We start from the raw sequence: 19812 nt of genomic DNA, 5'->3' as shown, positions 1-19812 counted from the left end.
TTGGTCTTTTTTCTTTTAACTTTAAATGCTTAGCATCTCTCCTGGACAAAAGACAGAATTAAAATTCATTTAATTATAATTTTGAATGTAATATCAATGAACTGCCAATGGGTGGTGGCCAGGCCAGTTGTTAGCTTGAGTTTGACACAAATCAGCACTGACAGGGAGGAATCTTCTGATGGTTATACATGGAATATTACAGACCTTGTAATCAGTCAGGAAATGTGCTTTGTGCCATACTCATCCCCGCTCATTGAGTACGTGGGGAAGACACTCTGCCATCCTCACTTATAGGAATGTGGCCCTTAGAAGTAACTTGCCCAAGCTGCATAGCCAGTAACTGGTGAAAAAGAGAATTTAACCCAGCTTTAGCATCTGTGTTTGTGACAACTATAATATACTACCTTGCATTCAAGCCAAGTAAATTTCATATCAATATTTTGATTTTAAGGCTCAAAAAATTATAATATGTCATTATTTTAGGTCAAACTTATAACAGCTACACCATCTACCAAAAATAATTACTACTGGAAAAATTTCTAAAAAGCTGATATATTTCACATAAAACATATCTAAGTGTTAAATGAGATTAGTAATGAAAATCACTTAGAATTTTGTGGTGTATGATAGCCACTTGATAACTATGAGCAAAAAATAATGTTAATAGGAGGGAAAACAAGTCAAAACTTGTTGTAAGATTGTTTCCTAGAGTAATGAGTGAAATCTAGGAACTGATCTACTTATCTTAGATGAGCAACCAAACATCAGATCTGGAGATCTCAGTAGTTTTAGGTTTAAATCCAGAATTGGTCGGTATCAGACCATATAATCTAGAGGTCAGAAAATAACAGGCTGATCTTTCTTGGTGCCTGAAATTTTAAGGTGTGAAATATGGAAACATACTCTGTTCCCCATTTTTAGCCTAATATTTTTAAAAAGTAGTTTTCAGAAAGAAAGACAAGAATGAAGCAGACATGTAGAAAGAAGCCCATTTTTAATGAAATTTGATGTTAAACTATTAAAAAATAAATAATCAATAAAATAATAAAAAACTGGACAGCACTATATTCCAAATTCATCTTATTGTTGGTCAAACTTGTCATATAGAACATGTCTTAAATGTATTGAGAGCCACAGTCCAGTTTATTGGCTGCAGTATTGATCTTAAACTCCTTTTCAGTGCATAAAAGTGTCCTTCACTAATCACCAAAGATAATTTTAAAATCTACTATCCTCCTAGTAGAGGATAATTATTTTTCCTCTTAGTGATAGATAAAATTTATCTATCACTTCCTGGTGTTATATTATATATTCATTTATTTCCTAAAGTCCTCATGAAAGGTTAGGGACTTATTTCACTGTTCAGGTCCTAGGACCCAGTACAGTATCCAGCATATAAATTTTCCTTGTGCTTAAGCTAAATTTAGATGAATTTACATTTTTTGAAAATTAGAGTTGTAGTTGACCTGCAAGAGTAGCAGTTTGGCTGAAATAGCTTAAACATTTTGACAATTTAATGATAATGTGTCCTAGTGTAGGAGGGTGCAGTCAGGGGGGGGCCCAGAAGAAGGATTTGTAATGGGGTCCAGAACTCAGGGTGTCCAGGAAATATTAAAAATATGGGATGTCTCATCCCCACAAGTCCAAGCTGAGAGAATGGAATACATGGAGCAGGGCCATTGAGTTGTTTTGCATAGCAACAGCTTCACAGATAACCTCTAGAATGGTCATTTAACATATCTCTAACCTTTAACTGGTTTCATAGACATGTTAAATAGCTGTGGCCATGCTTTGAGCCATGCAGAGGGGAGTGACTTTCACCCAAAATGTAACTGGGAAGCAACTCCCAGCCCCTGTTACAGTGCCTTCGTTAGAGCTTGGAGATGATTGGCTCCATGCCCTGGGGCCACACCTACCCAGACTCACTATGGCAGCCCAGTAAAACTGGGAGGATATGGGAGTCCTGGCAAGTGTAGCCAATTGTGGGAGGAGTGGCAAATGGGGCTGTAGAGGAAGATTGGCTTGGGGATTTAAATGCAGATGTGGCAGCCATTGAAGAGAGAACCATGCCCTTTTCGCCAGAATGCAGACTCCCACAGCCATGTGAGAGAGAATCACCATGTAGCTTTAGCAAAGAGAATCACGCAGCTGTGGCCAGAGTGAGGAACCACCCCCCCCGCCCCCCCACCCATGAGAAGAATCATCGTGCAGCTTTAGCAGAGAACCACTACTCGGCTTTGGCAGAGAACCACCACACGACTTTAGCAAAGAATCACCACAGGGCTTTTTATTTCTTTCCCTGAGATACAGTACCTTGGACTGGGCAAACAAGGGAAGAAAGACTATGTGTGTTTGTGGGTGTTTTAAGGGGCTTTGGGATCTTGATGAAGACATTAAGTCATTACTCTTAAGTCTGTGTAACTTGAATAAATAATTCCTTTCCTTTTCACCAATCTCTAACGTGGAGAGCTATAACCCTCTGGTGAAGGGAAAGGCAAACCTAGCACAGGGGGACCCCAGGAGAAGGGAGTCAACTAGGTAACATTGTGGGACCCCCCTTCCCTGGTGGTCAATCCAGGAAAACCATGGGAAACCACATGTGCAGTAGCTTTAAAGGAATACAACTACTTGTACATGCACAGTGAAAGCCCACCAAAACTAGTCAGGAAGGATCTGCCCTATAAGAATAGAATCCCTCCAGCCCATGAGGTCAATCTCTGTTTAGAGTTGGCCTGCTCTCATGTTCTCTGCTATAAACTCTAGGTGTTCAGTTCAATTCTTTGTCCTGATCATCAAGGACCTGGTTACCTGTGCCCACCTCTGACACTAGTGTGCTTCTCTTTGAATTCACATTTGGAATATTTTTACTTCATGAATCTAAATGTTTGTTTCTTTTCCCAGGTTAGGAGAATTTTCAACCATTATTTTTTAGAATAATTTTTTTCTCCTCTCTCTCCTTTCTCTCTCCTCTTTCTAGGACTCGTAAAATGTGAATATTGGGTTGTTTGTCAATGTCTCATTAGTCCCTTATGCTATCTTCCCTTCTTTTAAATATATATATATTTTTTTAAATATATATATATTTTTTACTTTTATTTTTTTAATTTAATTATTTTTCAAGTACAGTTTTCTGTCTATTACTCCCATCCCATCCCACCCCCGTGCTCCCCGCTCCCTCCCATTTCCACCCTTCTCAGTTGTTGTCCATGTATCCTGTATATTTGTTCCTCTAAATCCCTCCCCTATTTCCCCTGAAATTCCCTCCCCTCTCCCCTCTGGTCACTGTCAGCCTGTTCTCTATTTCAGTGTCTTTGGTTATATTTTGCTTGCTTGTTTGTTTTGTTGTTTAGCTTCCTGTTAAAGGTGAGATCATATGGTATTTGTCCTTCAACACCTGGCTTATTTCACTCAGCATAATGCTTTCCAGTTCCATCCATGTTGTTGCAAAAGGTAGGAGCTCCTTCTTTCTTTCTGCAGCATAAAATTCCATTGTGTATATGTACCATAGTTTTTTGATCCATTCATTTACTGACGGGCACCTAGGTTGCTTCCAACTCTTGGCTATTGTAAATTGTGCTGCTATGAACATTGGGGTGCATAGGTTCTTTGGGATTGGTGTTTTAGGGTTCTTAGGATACAATCCCAGCAGTGGAATTGCTGGGTCAAAAGGCAAGTCCAATTTTAGTTTTCTGAGAAAATTCCATACTGTTTTCCATAATGGTTGTACCAGTCTGCAATCCCACCAACAGTGGACCAGAGTCCCCTTTTCCTCACACCCTCTCCAACATTTGTTGTTTATTGCTTTGTTTATGATAGCCATTCTCACGGGTGTAAAGTGGTATTTCATTGTGGTTTTAATTTGCGTCTCTCTGATAGCAAGCAATATTGAGCATCTCTTCATGTGTCTCTAGATCCTCTGTATGTCCTCCTTGGAGAAGTGTCTGTTCAAGTCCTTTCCCCATTTTTTAATTGGGTTAGTTGTCTTCTTAGAGTGAAGTCGTGTGAGTTCTTTGTATATTTTGGAGATTAAATCTTTGTCTGATGTATCATTGGCAAATATGTTTTCCCATACAGTTGGTTGTCTTTTTATTAAATATATATTTTTTATTATTGCTGCTCTGATTGGATAAATTTCACAGTCCTGTCTTTGAATCAGCTGATGCTTCTGCCTCCTTGATGTAGCCTGTGTTTGAATCCCTCTAGTGAATTTTCAGTTTAGTAATTTTATTCTTCAGTTCTGTATTTTTTGTACATTTTTATAAGAGTCAGAAGTTGAAATTCTGACTCTTCGGTCACTGCTCTCCTTACCTCCATGAGCATTTTATGACTACTACTTTGCATTCTTTACTTGGGATGTAAAATTTGAAAACTGCAGGCTCTAAAATTATACTGAATAAATGGCAAGTGTATCTTGATTGGGAAGTTAGAGACTTCAAGAAGAAACACAGATACATTCTTTTTTAAAAAACACATTAATTATAAATTTTAAAAACTGCATTTTAAAAAAGAAGTCTTCTGAAGCTAATAAATGCCAACATCCAATTCCTCCCCTTCTATAGCTCTGAAACCAAAGGCTGTCTTTGAAATGAAAATACCTCTGTGTAAGAACTCTTTATTGGGACCATTTTTTAAAATGCAAATATTGGGAGAAAATGGAAGTGAAGTAAGTGGGAGTCAAGTCTACTTGCTCATGCACCCAACTGGGACACTTAGCTAATCTTCTGAAAAACAAAGTGAACAGCCAACAGAACCTTAGCTGATCTGAAGATTGGAAGCCAAAGTGTGCAGATGGCATTTCAAAATGGGCATCAAGGAGGTTTTATAGGCTGAAGGGAAAGTCCCTGGGCATGGCACCAGAAACTGTAACTGCCCAGAGACATCAGAGGAAAGCTAGATCAATGATAGCAGCCTAGTGACTCTCCCCTCCCAGGGAAGGGAAATTGCAGACCTGCTTTAGAAGAGACTTGAACACATAAAATTGCCAGAGAAAGAGGCAGTACACAGACACATCTGGCAGTGCACCCAAGCTGGGGTGGTAGTCACCAGCTGGGACAGTGCCAGAGGGTAGGGGTGATCCTGGAGGCATGTGGAGCTAGGAGAAGAGGTCTACAACAACTGGCCATGACTGAGATAGACTCTTGACTTATCAGAGAGTTGTAGTGTGGAAAGCTGAACAGTGGCTTTCAGAGTAGCAGCATCACCCACAGAAACCTTTTAAAAAGGGCTAACGGAGGTGCACTGGGCAGGGACCTCATGGCACAGCTCTAGTCAACAATGAGAGAGGATTGTGGGTGCAATCTGTTCCCCACAGTACACCTCACAGATTGCTCAAAGGGATATATAGTGAGGTAGCTTATCAGCACCAGCCTTATACAACTGCACAAAGCAGAGTGAGGCTTCAAGGGTGCTGTGAGTGCAGTGGGCTGGAAACAGCACATGTGATTATTGTAACTCAGACTGAGCCTACTTCTGTGGCAGAACCCCCAGAAAAAGAAAACCAAGTCCAAAACCCCACCACCTGGCAGAGCTAGAGAGATCTGCAAAACCAGCCTGGCAAGCTTACCAACCATCAGGGTTTTATTTTTTATTTTTTTAAAGTGTAAGGCACTAAGACCTGGAGCTGAGAGAAAATCAAGACAGATCCAGAAACAAGTTAGAAGATGAACATGAACAGATGAGGCAAATATCACCTTTCTCTTCATCAGAACTTATATGATATTTTTTATTTTCCTTCTTTTCATTTCTTTTTTTTTAGTTTTATTTTTGTTGGCTTGTTTTTTTTGTTTGTTTGCTTCCTTGCTTTTTGCTCCCTTTCACTTTGCATTTTAATTCTTGTCTTTTCATTTCATTCATATGCCAAATATGAATGCTCTTGGTTTTTTACTCATTATTCTTTTTGTAACCAGAAAAGACACAGGTGTTCGGGCTGCCTGTCACTACCAAATCCAATAAGCAACGACAGCAATTGAATCTTTTATGGGTGCTTTGTTCAGATGGCCAGCAATCTGAGAAGATGGCAGGTTCATTCCCTAACAAACCATCTTCCCTTCTCTTTCCTGGCCAGATCTTTTATAAGGAAGGTGGGGGAGGACAAGCAAGGTGCAGTGAGAGCTTTGAGATTCAGAAGCTGCAACACTCCTGTCCTGGCAGTGAGCTGTTCCCAAGGCAGGTGGTCTTCTGCTCCCCTGCAAGACAAAAGGCCTGATGCCTCCAACTTGTCCCCAGGCAGTAATTCTCTAGCCAGTGCCCCAGGAGGTTGGGCTGTTTTTCCCAGGAGCCAGGATGGGCCTTGTCTGTAGTTTCTGAAACAAAAGCTTTAACATACACATTACTTGCTAGACTTGCTATAACTTTTTACCTTAAGCTAAAATTTTCCACGTCTTGAGTCCCCTATCATTTTTATTCTGATTATATATTTGTATCATATTATTGTTATTCCAAATACACACAGCACCCTTCCCTGGCCTTAATCCATTTTGACATGTCCCTAAACTTTATTACTGTTGTTGTAAACTTTATTTTCTCTAATGTTACACCATGTTCCTATCTGTTACTCTCACTACTTCTCTTCAATCTAAACTCATATAAGTGTTCTTCTTTCTTAAGTGAGTTCACATTGTTTCCCCCCCCTCTTATGAGTCTTATTTTGTTTCTACCATTTATAAACAGTGGCTAGTTGGGTGAAATACCACAGGTATTGCTGTACTTCTCCAATGGAAATCCTATTTGTTCATTATTTCTTTACACTATAAATCCCATAGAATACTCTCCCCCATCTTACTTCATTTCACCTTCCCCTACCACTGATCAGTTGAGTGATGAGTTTTATTTCATTTTTTCCCCTCTCTCAACCCAGGCTTTACTACTTAATCTTACTTGTTTGCTTCCCCCATCCTCTCAAAATCATTTTTCTTCACTGTAAACATCTCATATGCACCTTTTGATTTTGTACAATATTCTTATTCCCATTCCACCTTTATTAAATTTCACTCAGAGGTCATTGCTATTGACCTTGCTATAATTTTTCTGCAGTTTTGTTCCTGTTGGTCTGATACATTTTAATTTTACTTCAAAGCTCATAATATACTCTTCCTTTTTCTTACCCATTGTTGCCATCACCCTTCCATGTTTTACTTATGTTTTAAATTTTGTTTTTTTCCTTTCTTTACCTCTGTTCTACGCCTACTCTTATCAATTCTCCTACCTCTTCCCACTCAATAATATTTTCCATTCTTCAACTCATCAACTCATTTCATATTCACTTTGTCATATCTTATAATATTCATAATCTCTCTTCAACCTTATTTTTTTAAGATTTTATTTATTTATCTTTAGAGGGGAAGGGAAATAGAGAAAGGGAGAAATACCAATATATGGCTTCTTTTTGTGCATCCCTTGCTGGGAACTGGCCTGCAACCCAGGCATGTGCCCTGACTAAGAAATGAACCATGATCCTTCAGTTTGCAGGCCTGTACTCAATGCACTGAGCTACACCAGCCAGGGCTCTCTTCAACCTTATTAATCTTTACTCAATTGCAGGTGAGAGTGCTGATATGGTAGGTGGATTATTTTTGCTGGCATAGGTTAGGTTGCCAGGTAACACTGGCTGGTTAAACAACACCTGTACAATAGTATACAAGATGAGGTTGGAGTTGTGACTATCAGTAGCCCAATGGAAGTGAGAACCCCCCCCAAACAAATAAAGCCCAAGTACAACAAGAGAGCCCACACAAACAGAAAAATGGCAACCCTAAAGCATCAAAGAGACTGCACCACTGAGTCCCACAGAACCCCTACCACATAAGTCCACCCCAGAAAAACAGAAAAGCAAAGCAGAGCATGCTGAGAATCAGAAACAGACGAAAAGAGTAACCTAAAATGGAGAGACAAAGAAATAACCCCCAATCAAAAGGAATGGAAGAATCCCCAGTAAAAGAGCTAAATGAAATGGAAGCAAGCAATCTATCAGACACAGAAATTCAAACAAATGTTTATAAGGGTGCTCAAGAAACTCAGTGATAACTGCAAGGAACTATCTGGGAAAAACAACAACACAAAAAGGAAATAGACACTATAAATAAGAAATTAAGGAAAGAAATGAAGAATACAATTTCTGAAATAAAAAAAAATACACCAGAGGAAATCACAAACAGACTTGATGAAACAGAGGATTGAATCAGTGACTAGAAAAACAAAATAGAAAGAAATACTCAGGTCAACCAACAACATGAAAAAAGACTAAAAAATTATGAGGATAGCTTTAGGGAACTGCAGGACAGCATGAAATGTAAAAACATTCACCTAACAGGAATACCGGAAGGAGAAGGAAAGGGTCAAGGGATAGAAAACCTTTTTGAAAAAATAATGACAGAATATTTCCCTAAATGGGAAAGTGGAAAAGACACACAAGTTCAGGGAGCACAGAAGATCCCAATAAAGATGGACCCAAAGAGGCCTATTCTAAGACACATTATAATTACAATGACAAATGTTAAAGAGAGGGAATCTTAAAGGCAGCAAGGAAGAAACAGATAGCAATAAACAAGGGAGCTCCAATAAGGCTAGCAGCCTTATCTCTCAACAGAAATACTACAAGCTAGAAGAGAATGGCAAGGAGTATTTTAAGTAATGAAAAGAAAAAGCGTGAAACCAACATTACTTACTCAGAAAAGCTATCATTTAAAATGGAAGGCAAAAAAAAGGGGGTTTCCCAGACAAAAGAAGATCAACATATACACTTCCATCAAACCAGCATTGCAAGACATGCTAAAGGAACTGCTTTAGAAGATGAAAGTATAGAGTGCAAGAGGGAGGAACACAGGTACAAAAGAGAAAAAGGGCAATGAAAGAGTACCTATCAGTAGTAACCTTAAATGTAAATGGATTAAATGCTCCAATCGAAAGACATAGGGTAATTGAATGGATAAGAAAACATGACCCACACATATGCTGTCTCAAACAGACCCACCTATAAACAAAAGTCCTACACAGACTGAAATTGAAGGGTTAGAAAAATATTCCAAGAAAATGGACAGGGAAAAAAGCCAAGGTAGCAATATTTATATCAGACAAAAATATTTCAAAACAAAAGCTATAAAATGAGACAAAGAATGCCATTTAAAAATTCTAAAAGGAAGAATCCTTCAGGAAGCTATAAATATTGTAAACATATATGCACTAAAAATAGGAGCACCCACAAATATAAGGAAAATCTTGGAGGACTTCAAGAAAGATATAGAGAGAAACAAACTCATACTAGGGGATTTTAACACCCCACTGTCAACAATGAACACATCTTCCAAACAAAGAATAAACAAGGACATTTTTGCACATAACAACATGTTAAATAAAATGGGCTAAATGATGTATACAAAACATTTCACCCCAAAGAAGTTAAAAATACATTATTTTCAAAGGCACATGGAACATTTGTAAAGATAGACCACATCAGAGGACACAAAATAGGCCTCAACAAATTCAAGAACATTGAAATGATAGCAAATGTTTTCATGCATCACAATTGCTTGTGATCTATGGAACTAGAAATCAACCTCAAAGAAAAAACACAAAAATAATAAAATCCATGGAAACTGAATAATATGTTATTAAACAATTAATGCATTAAGAATGAGACCAAGGAAGAAATCAAAAATTCCCTGGAAACAAATGAAAATGAACACACCACAGTCCAAAATCTATGTGACACAACAAAAGCAATCCTTAGAGGAAAGTTCATAGCAATACAGGTCTACATACAAAAGGATAAAACATTTTGAATAAACAACCTAACTCTACATCCACCAAATTTAGAAGAGTAACTGGAAACTGCTCAAAGTGAGTAAAAGGAAGGCAATAACCAAGATCAGAGCAGAATTATATGACATATAGACTAAAAGGAAAAATCAAAGGACCAATGAATTCAGAAGATGGTTCTTTGAAAAGATTAAAGAAACATCACAAAGCCTTTAAGCATACTCAAGAAAAAAAGAGATTGAGCCCAAATAAATAAATTCAGAAAAAAGACATGTGAAATTACAACCGACACAACAGAAATATGAAGGATTGTAATAAATTACTATGAAGAATTGTATGCCAAGAACTGGAAAACCTGGATAAAATGAACAAAATTCTAGAAATATATAATCCTCCAAGACTGAGTCAAGAAGAAGAAGACAGCCTGAATAGACTGATATCAGCTAGTGAAATTGAAGTAGTAATCAAAAAATTCCCAGCACACAAAGCCTTGGACCAGATGGAATCACAGGAGGATTGTACCACACATTTAGAAAACAGGTAAACCCAATTTCTCTCAAACCATTGCAAAAAAAAAAAAAATCCAAGAACAGGGTAGAATCCCAAACTCTTTTTATGAGGCCGGTATTATTCTAATTCCAAAGCCAGATACAGACACAACAAAGAAAGAAAACTATAGGACAATATCTCTGATGAGCACAGGTGCTAAAATCCTCAAAAAAATATTGGCAAACTGGATCAAGAAATAAATTTAAAAGATTATGCAGCATGAGTCTACTGGGATTCATCCCAGGGATTCGAGGATGGTACAACATAAACAAATCAATAAATGTAATATACTACATAAACAATGCAAAAGACAAAAACCACATGATAATGCCAATACATTCTAAAGAACATTTGATAAAGTACAACAACTATTTATAATAAAAACACTCAGCAAAGTGGGAATAGAGGGAGCGTACCTCAACATAATATAGGCCATATAGGAGAAATCTACAGCCAACATCTTGTCAATGGACAAAAACTAAATGCTTTCCCCATAAGATCAGGCACAAGCTAAGGGTGTCCATTTTCACCACTTCTGTTCAACATAGTAATGTAAGTCTTATCCACAGTGGTCAAACAAATAAAAGAAATAAAATGCATCCACTCTGGAAAAGAGGAAGTAAAGCTGTCGCTGTTTGCAGATCACATGATAGTGTATATAAAAAACTTTATAGAAGCCACCCAAAACTACTCAACCTAATAAGTGAACTTGGCTCAATGACAGGATACAGAATGAACATTCAGAAATTGAAGGCATTTTTGCACACTAACAATGAAATATTAGAAACAGAAATGAGGAAAAAGTCCCATTTACTATAGTAACAAGAAAAATAAAATACTTAAGAATAAAGATAACCAAGGAGATAAAAAAACTGTTCTCAGAAAACTACATGACACTGAAGAAAAAAATTAAGGAAGATACAAATAAATGGAAGCGTATACCATGTTCATGGACTGTAAGAATTAACAGCATTAAAATGTCCACACTATCCAAAGCAATTTAGGCATTCTACACAACCCCTGTCAAAATACCAATGACATATTTCACAGAAATAGAACAAATATTTTAAAAATGTATATAAAACCATAAAAAACCCAAAATAGTCTCAACAATTTTGAGAAAGAAGAACAAAGTAGAAGAGATCACAATACCTGATATCAAATTATATTACAAAACCACTGTAATCAAAAAAGTCTGGTACTGACATAAGAACAGACACATAGACCAAACATCATAGAGAGCCCAGAAATAAGCCCATGTCAATACAGTCAATTAATATTTGACAAAAGGAGCAAGAAAATAAAATGCAGTAAAAATAGCCTCTTCAATAAATGGTGTTGGGAGATCTGGACAATTACATGCAAAAAAACAAATGAAAGTAGACCACCAACTTACATCATACACCAACGTTTTATAATAATAGCAATAACAATAATAATAACTATAATATTAATGACATGTTCGATTTATATTCATATACTTTCATTAAAATGGATGCTCTAAAAATTTCCCTAGATAGCAACTTGCAAAGATGTAGCGATAAATACAAACAGGGCATTCTCAGGAATTACAGGTGTCCTGTCAGTGACACCAGACAAGTAGAGAAGGATGATTCCTGATGAGGGCTACTTGCTAGCAGTGGTTCTCTGGGTGTTGTGGTCCACACATTGGGAGTATATGAATTGTTTCCAACATCCAGTGCACACTTTCAATTAACTATGTGTGTGTTTTAAAATCTCACATAGTATTTGTTTATATATTGAAATTGTGTGTTACATCTAAAAATGTGGGCTTATATTTTTTCTTTTATATAATTTTACAATGACTATTATTTACCAAGAAATTGCTATCTTGGAATGTTATATCTTACAGAAAAGCGAATGTGGTTTTCTATCAATTGTATTATAATCAGATCTATAACCATGTCATATTTGTCATTCATACAGTCATTGTTTTACTATAATAAATTTGAAAATGTGTTATATCTTTAGAAAGATCCATTAAAAGGATGCTGTATTACCCTAAATTATAGGTTTCTAAGCAGTTCATATCTTTGAACTAGATGAAGATTTATAGAACTCTAAGAAATAATTTAGTTCATAAAAATGTTGGCAAATAATGAGGATAAATAAAAAGTTGGTATGGGACTGAATGAAGTGAAGATAGTTATTATTCTTATAATTTTGTTCAAAATATTGCTAATATTTTAATCTTTTTGTTTTCCAAATATAAGAAAAACTGAAAGGAGACAGTCTGCATTATTATCAAGGGCTCATTAACCAACTTATAGGAACAAACTAATTAGTAATATTCATTTCACAGTGTACTCCTGGAATACAAAGACTTCGAAAACCACAACTTACAAGTAGGAGATTGTTGTCCATTGAAAATAACATTAGTTAAAGGCTCTCTCCAACACTATTGGAAAAGACCTTATCAGGTATGTAACCATGAATGAATATCTGCCATGTCTCCAACATTTGCCTCCAATGACAGCAAAAATCAAAGACTTCTCAAGAATAAGAAGCAACAGACATTAGGAATAAACAGCTACCCCAAGAGACCAACAAGTCTTGTATACCTACAAATTGATGTCAAGCTTTATTTATTTATTTGATTGTCTTTACCTGTCTGCTGATATTGATAATAATTTTACTTGTTTTTATGCTTTTCTAAAACCTATGTACATAGTTTGTTAATAGTTGCTGAAGGTATAGAGGATATCTTTTGTATTACCCAAAATACTCTTTTTATGATTTCTCTTTTGAAATTTAGAAGAGATGCTATTGTTGCCAAGCAGACAGGGCCCCATCTGTGTGGCACCTTGGTGAGTGACCCAACAATAATTCTGGAAAGAGCAGATCTTTATTTACGATGTTCCAACCTTGGAGGGGCTCAGAGCACCTCATCTTGGAGCCCTCCTTTCCCATGTTCCCCACCAGGCTACTGTCCAAGAGCACCCCAAAAGTTTCCCACGTCCTTATCTGTACAGGACCTGGAATACATTGCCATCAACATCCATATAATAGTCTAAAATAAAGCATGCACTGTGTTACTCCGGATCATGGTTGAAACTCAGGAAAGGCACAGATCTTAATAGTCCAGGAAAAATCCAGATCTAGCAGGTCAGGATCTTAAAGTCCTTTGTGGCTCTGGAGTCAGCTAGAGCAGGCACATTCACAGCAGCAGCCTTTCCTTTTTTTTTTTTTTTTAAATTTATTTATCTTTAGAGGGGAAGGGAAGGAAAGAGGGAGAGAGACATCAGTGTATGGTTGCCTCTATGCATCCAGTGCTGGGAACTGGACTGCAACCCAAGCATGTGCCCCGACTGGGAATTGAACCGCCATCCTTTGGTTCACAGGCCCAAGTTCAATCCACTGAGCCATGCCAGCCAGGGCAGCATCTCTTTTCTTAAGAGTCCAGGCCACATGGCTTCCTTCTCATTGTAAACTACATAGTCACTTATTTCTTCCTTTACACTGTTCCCTTTCAAACCATGTAGCAAAAATCCCTTACTGTAGACAACATGTCTCTTCCCTCACTTTTACTCCGTGCATGGCCAGGAGACCTTTTCCTTCCCAGGTTGCATGGCCAAGAGCAGAGAGAAAATGGCTGTTGCNGAGACATCAGTGTTTGGTTGCCTCTATGCATCCAGTGCTGGGAACTGGACTGCAACCCAAGCATGTGCCCCGACTGGGAATTGAATCGCCATCCTTTGGTTCACAGGCCCAAGTTCAATCCACTGAGCCACGCCAGCCAGGGCAGCATCTCTTTTCTTAAGAGTCCAGGCCACATGGCTTCCTTCTCATTGTAAACTACATAGTCACTTATTTCTTCCTTTACACTGTTCCCTTTCAAACCATGTAGCAAAAATCCCTTACTGTAGACAACATGTCTCTTCCCTCACTTTTACTCCGTGCATGGCCAGGAGACCTTTTCCTTCCCAGGTTGCATGGCCAAGAGCAGAGAGAAAATGGCTGTTGCACCTAGTTTATGTCCTGCCAACTCCTCCATAACCCGATATCTGACTCCTCCCACAAAGGGATACAGCTGCCAGTTATCCATTATCTTCTGCCTTTCTCTGTCTGCCTGACATTGTTAGTCTGGGTAGGTGTGGCCCTGTGACACCAAAGAACCACCTCTAAGCCTCTCCAGTAGGCACAGCAAGCTCCTCTGGCTGCATCTGGAGTCAAAGCCACACCTATTTTTCTCTGCCTGAGTAGGCAGGCAAGCTATTTAATTGGGCTGGCCAATTATTATTGATACACAAATACCCCTCAAATGGTCTGTCTGCTTCCTCATATCCCAGCCATGGCTGTGGAGGCTTTGGGGCTTTATTTCTTTTTTCTTTTGTGTATATTCCCAGGGGCTTCTCACCCTACACCCCATTCTGAACCTTGTTTCATGTACATTACACTATTACAAAAGGAATGAAAGGGATATGTATATTTTTAAGAGAAGTTAAAAGGAAGTCATTTGTTTTGATAAGTTCCTTATTTCTGAATGAATAGAAAGAGGCAAACTAAGAAAAGCAAAGTCAGTTGTAGAAAGTTGGTGAAAAGGGAATATTAAGAAACATATTTTATGTATAAATGCCACAACTTAATTATGGGAATGTGTTTACCCTCTAGCCCAGCAAATGCTACTGACTATATTAATTAAGATGGAAGCTGAAGAGGCTATAAAAACATGGCCCATCATAACTGCTGCTGAAGGACAAAAAATTTACTTATGAAATTCTGTCTTCTGGCTTCTGGACTTTTAACCAATAATTGTAATTTGCATCATTGTGTTCTTATAGCCTTGGCTTTGATTAAAGCTCAAGGTTATAGCTTCTAATTGTACAACTAGTGGGAATCAGATTAATAACAACATCTGAGTGCTTCCAATGGGAAATAAATGGGCCATAGAAAATAGGAACTCATATTCTGGTCAGATTATGAAAACTGAAAATATGTATGGTGTGTCTGATACAGGGTGCAGCCAAGGAGGGGGGCCAGAAAAGATTTGGAATGGTGTCCAGAACTCAAAGTGTACAGGAATATTGGAGAAAATATTAAGATGTCCTCACCACCACCCCCCCCCCCCGCCAGGTGTCAGTCGGGGGAAGGGATGAATGGAGCAGGGCCATTGAAAGCTGTTTTGCATAGCAACAGTTTTGTAGCTAACCTCTGGAATGGTTATTTAACATATGTATAACCTTTAACTGGTTTCATAGATATGTTAAATAGCTGTGGCCAAGTTTTGGGCCAGGGAGAAGTGAGGGGCTACCCAGGATGGAATTGGGGGCTGCTTCTCTGAGAGAGTGCCTGCGAGAGAGGTATGTGGCTTTAGAAGAGTGAGGACCCCCCTCTTGGCGAGGTGAGGGGGAGAGCCACGCTGTTTTGGAAAGATGTAGACCCCTGTAGCCATTAGGAGAGAGAGCCACACGGTTTCAGCAGGATTCAGAACCCCTCTTGGCCAGGTGAAAGGGAAAACCACACAGCTTTGCCAGAATGGAGATCCCTGCGGCCAGGTGAAGAAGAAAGATGCGCTTTTGGTGGAGTGCGGCTTTGGTAGAAGAGGCCCACGTGGCTTTGGGATGCTCCCTTTGGCTGAGTGGCCTGGAAAGCAGGACAGACTTTGACTGGAACTTGGTACAAAGAACTCTTGCCAGTGGAAGGTGCCGCATGACTTTGGATTAATTGGAGATCCTGCCTGGACAGGCGACACAGCTGATGGTACCAGTGGCCTGGAAAAACGGACGTGTGCTCTTTTCCTGATTTACGGTACCCGGAGTTGGGACAGTGGGAGAAGGGAGCGCTGTGTGTGTGTGTGTGTGTGTGTAGGTGTATACCCTTAAAGACTTTAATATTTTAAGGAAGGCATTAGGCCTGAATAGCATTAAATAAACATTTTGTTTCCTTTTCACAAATCTCTGGCATTGAGAGATGTCTTTCTAATTGGTGGTGGACAGAAGAGCCCAATAGATATTAGTATACTGTCCTTGGGAGGGGCCTCTGTTTTCTGAAGCAGTTTTTGGCATCCCTGGGTGGGCCAAGTATTGCCCCCCCTCGGACCCTTGTTCAGTAACATGTCCTCAAACTATTAATGTTATACTAGATGTAAAATATGGAGAAGTGAGACGACAAAACCTGGATCATGACTGCTTATAGATTAGACATGATCCAGAGTGTTTTTCCTAATAAGGCCCATTAGACCTGAGTGCCTCCCATTTACTTATCTTTCACTTTGGAGAAAAATTTGGTCTTTACTTCTATTTAAGTTATAATTTTGCCCATCCCCAATGGTCCATTGTTCAGCAAGTCAATTGCTGACATTGAGAATTCCTAGGAATGAGCTTTCCTAGCTCTGTGGGATCTTCTTATCCAACCAAAAAGTTGGTCATCAATGTATCCTTTGTATTGATTTATGACCAATAGAGGGATGAATGGACAGAAAAGGACCATGTAGTATCCTGATAAGCTCAGAGGAAGTCCTCATTGTGGCCTTCCAAAGGCATAGAGTAACCACATAGGATTGTTTGAAATTAAAACTTTTTAACTAAAAGAAGTTTGTAATAGAAAACCAAGTCCTAGGTTTGAATCTTCTATGACAAAAGTCAATTTTTACATTAAACTCCTCTATTGTCCTTTTTGAATCTATGATAACATACCTTTGGAGTGTCAAGGTGCCTTTCCTTTTTCTGGGCCCATCTGGGCAGAATAACCACACACCAGAACAGATACCACAAATCCTTTCATTGTTATTGTTATCATGTTAGTTGCTGACTGTTAACCTGTACCCACCTGTGTAAAAGAAGTATGTGTCTGTCATATTACTTTTTATCCAATTCCAGTATTCTCTGCTTTTCTTTCTTTAATCTATCATAAATGGATTTCATGTAACTCATGCCTCCTCTTTTGATTGTAAATGTATAAAATAAGGTGCAAAACTGCCATATTCTACAGCATTTCCTCCATTCTTTGAGGTTTTACTTCCTGGAAATTGTCATCAGTTTGGCACAAATAAACTCATAAAAATTCTCAACAGGTTTGAACATTTCTTACACTGACAGACTTAATGAAAATTAGACCTCAAATTTATACAAGGGAATGAAGAAAACCAGAAATGGGATATATGTGAGAAAATATGAAAGACATTTGTTTGTCTGTTTATTTTTTTAAAAAGGCAATCAACTCTTTAAGTAGAAATAGCAATTCCCTCTGTGATTAATTTTTGTGGAATAAAAGTGTATGAAGATAGTGAAAAATAAAGCCAGGGTCATTTGCTATCATGATGCCATTTGTCCAGCAGGCCTATGACCTTGTTAAACATGACTGCCATTTTACTCTTCTGAGCTTATGTCCTCAGGACTGGAAATTGTTGGAAGGAAAAACAAAATGTGACTAACCAACTTCCCTGCCCCTGAAGCCACAGACAAAAGATAACACTGGAGCAGACTGCAGCTTATGCAAAATGAACCAAAACTTCCTGTGTTGAAATGCCCCCCTAATAACCCAGGAGGCATACAAGAGCAACTTCTCCCCACTGTTTTATAATCCAACTACCATCCAATAAAAACTCAAAGCCCCTACATTTCACTGCTGGTTCATTTCTACACGCTTGGCCCCTTTCACTCTTGGAATGTGAATAAAAACTTTGCTCTGCATTTTCTTCTCCTTGTGAATTTTTTCACAGCCCACATCATCAACCACTCTAAAATTGTCATGGCCTAAACAGGTACATTCTCTATTCCTCCCTCTCCTGTGCATCCTGAAACTAGTGACTAAGTGGAGCAGTGGATAGTGGAAGTTCATCCCAGGCTTACCTCATTACCTTAATTTCTGTGAGGTTTTGAGAGAGGATTCTAATCCTTTTCCATCTCTTCAGACTCTGGATAGCCTCTCCTCACCCCCTACATGGCCAATGATTGGTAAGTCTCTCTGAATCCTGGAACTAAAACATTCACTTTGTTCAAAGTGATAACTTAGCCCCGAGTCTTGTTGTCATAAACCCTGAAGCCAGGACTATCACTTTCCCAAGGATTCAGCCATGAGTAGTGCTTTCCTGACTGTTTTCCTCCTGGGTTCAATTGCTCTCGGGCTCAGGGACATGTGACTCTGAGACATATTTGTGGTTGGTTTGCCTTCAGATTTGCAGATGCTTGACTCCAGAGGCAGATCTCTAGGTTGTTTGAGATGGGGATTTCCTTCTCAATCCTTCTTCCTCTGTTTGTTCTCATCTCTGAGGTAATCTTGACATTTACCATGGGCAACACTCAACAGACCCTGCCCAAGGACTCCCCCGTTGGTATTTCTAAAAGACTCAAAGGCTCTGCGACATACCACCTCAAATCCAAGTGTTTGATTTTTTACTGCAACATGGTCTGACCCCAATACAAACTGTGACCAGGAACTCTGGCCCATGAATGGATCTCTTAACTATAATATTATCCTCCAACTCAACCTTTACTGACACCACCTCAATACCCTACTTGATTTTACTCCTCAAGAGGAAGAGACAAGATTTTTAACCTCAGCGGGATTCTAGGCCTCTTTCCCTAAATTATGCCTTTTCATTGAAATGTGCCTCACTCATAATTTTTTTCCTCCTTTCTCTGAGCATTCTATTTCAATTTCTACCACCTACCCCTTGTATCTGTCTTGCTACAAAGTAATTGCTGTCTTTGTTTTCCTGCAATTACTCTGTAGCAATTACTCTTAGGCACACTAATCCCACAAGGCCATTATCTTTTAATCAATATTACCGAGAAGGGGTGAAGTTATTCCTTACTGCCTAAACAAACTCCAGTATTCAACTCCCATTTTTTCTTCCTCCCTTCCTTGCTCCCTCCCTTCCTTCCTTCCTTTTTCTTTCTTTCCTTCCTTCCTTCCTTCTTATTTATTTATTTATTTATTTATTGCTGTTCAAGTACACTTGTCTCCATTTTCACCCTACCACAGCCCCTCACCCCAATCAACCTCTGTTCCTTGATGGACTTTCCCCTCTTTCCCCCCATTATTGCTCTCCCTCCTCTCTTCTGGTTACTGTCACAATGTTCTTTAGTTCAATGTCTTGGTTGTATTTTGCTTCCTTGTTTGTTTTTGTTGATGAGGTTCTATGTATAGGTGAGATCATGCGGTATTTGTCTTTCACTACCTGGTTTGTTTCACTTAGCATAAAGCTCTCCAGTTCCATCCATGTTGGAGCTCCTTCCTTTCTGCTGCCTGATATTCCATTGCATAAATCTACCACAGTTTTTGGTGTTTTTTTTTTATCCATTCATTTAGTTGTGGGCACTTAGGTTGCTTCCAGCACTTGGCCATTGTAAATTATGCTGCTATGAGCATTGGGATACATAGGTTCATTTGAATTGGTGTTTCAGGATTCTTAGGACATAAGTCCAAAAGTGGTGTTGCTAGAGCAGTTCCACTTTTAGTTTTCTGAGGAAATTTCACATTGTTTTCCACAGTGGATACACCAGTCTGCATTCCCCCACAGTGTACTAAGTTTACCTTTGCTTTACA

Source organism: Sturnira hondurensis, unplaced genomic scaffold (genome assembly GCF_014824575.4).
Source record: "Sturnira hondurensis isolate 20B ecotype Veracruz unplaced genomic scaffold, ASM1482457v3 Scaffold0022910, whole genome shotgun sequence".
Taxonomy (NCBI): domain Eukaryota; kingdom Metazoa; phylum Chordata; class Mammalia; order Chiroptera; family Phyllostomidae; genus Sturnira; species Sturnira hondurensis.
Note: the sequence above shows the minus strand (reverse complement) of the source record.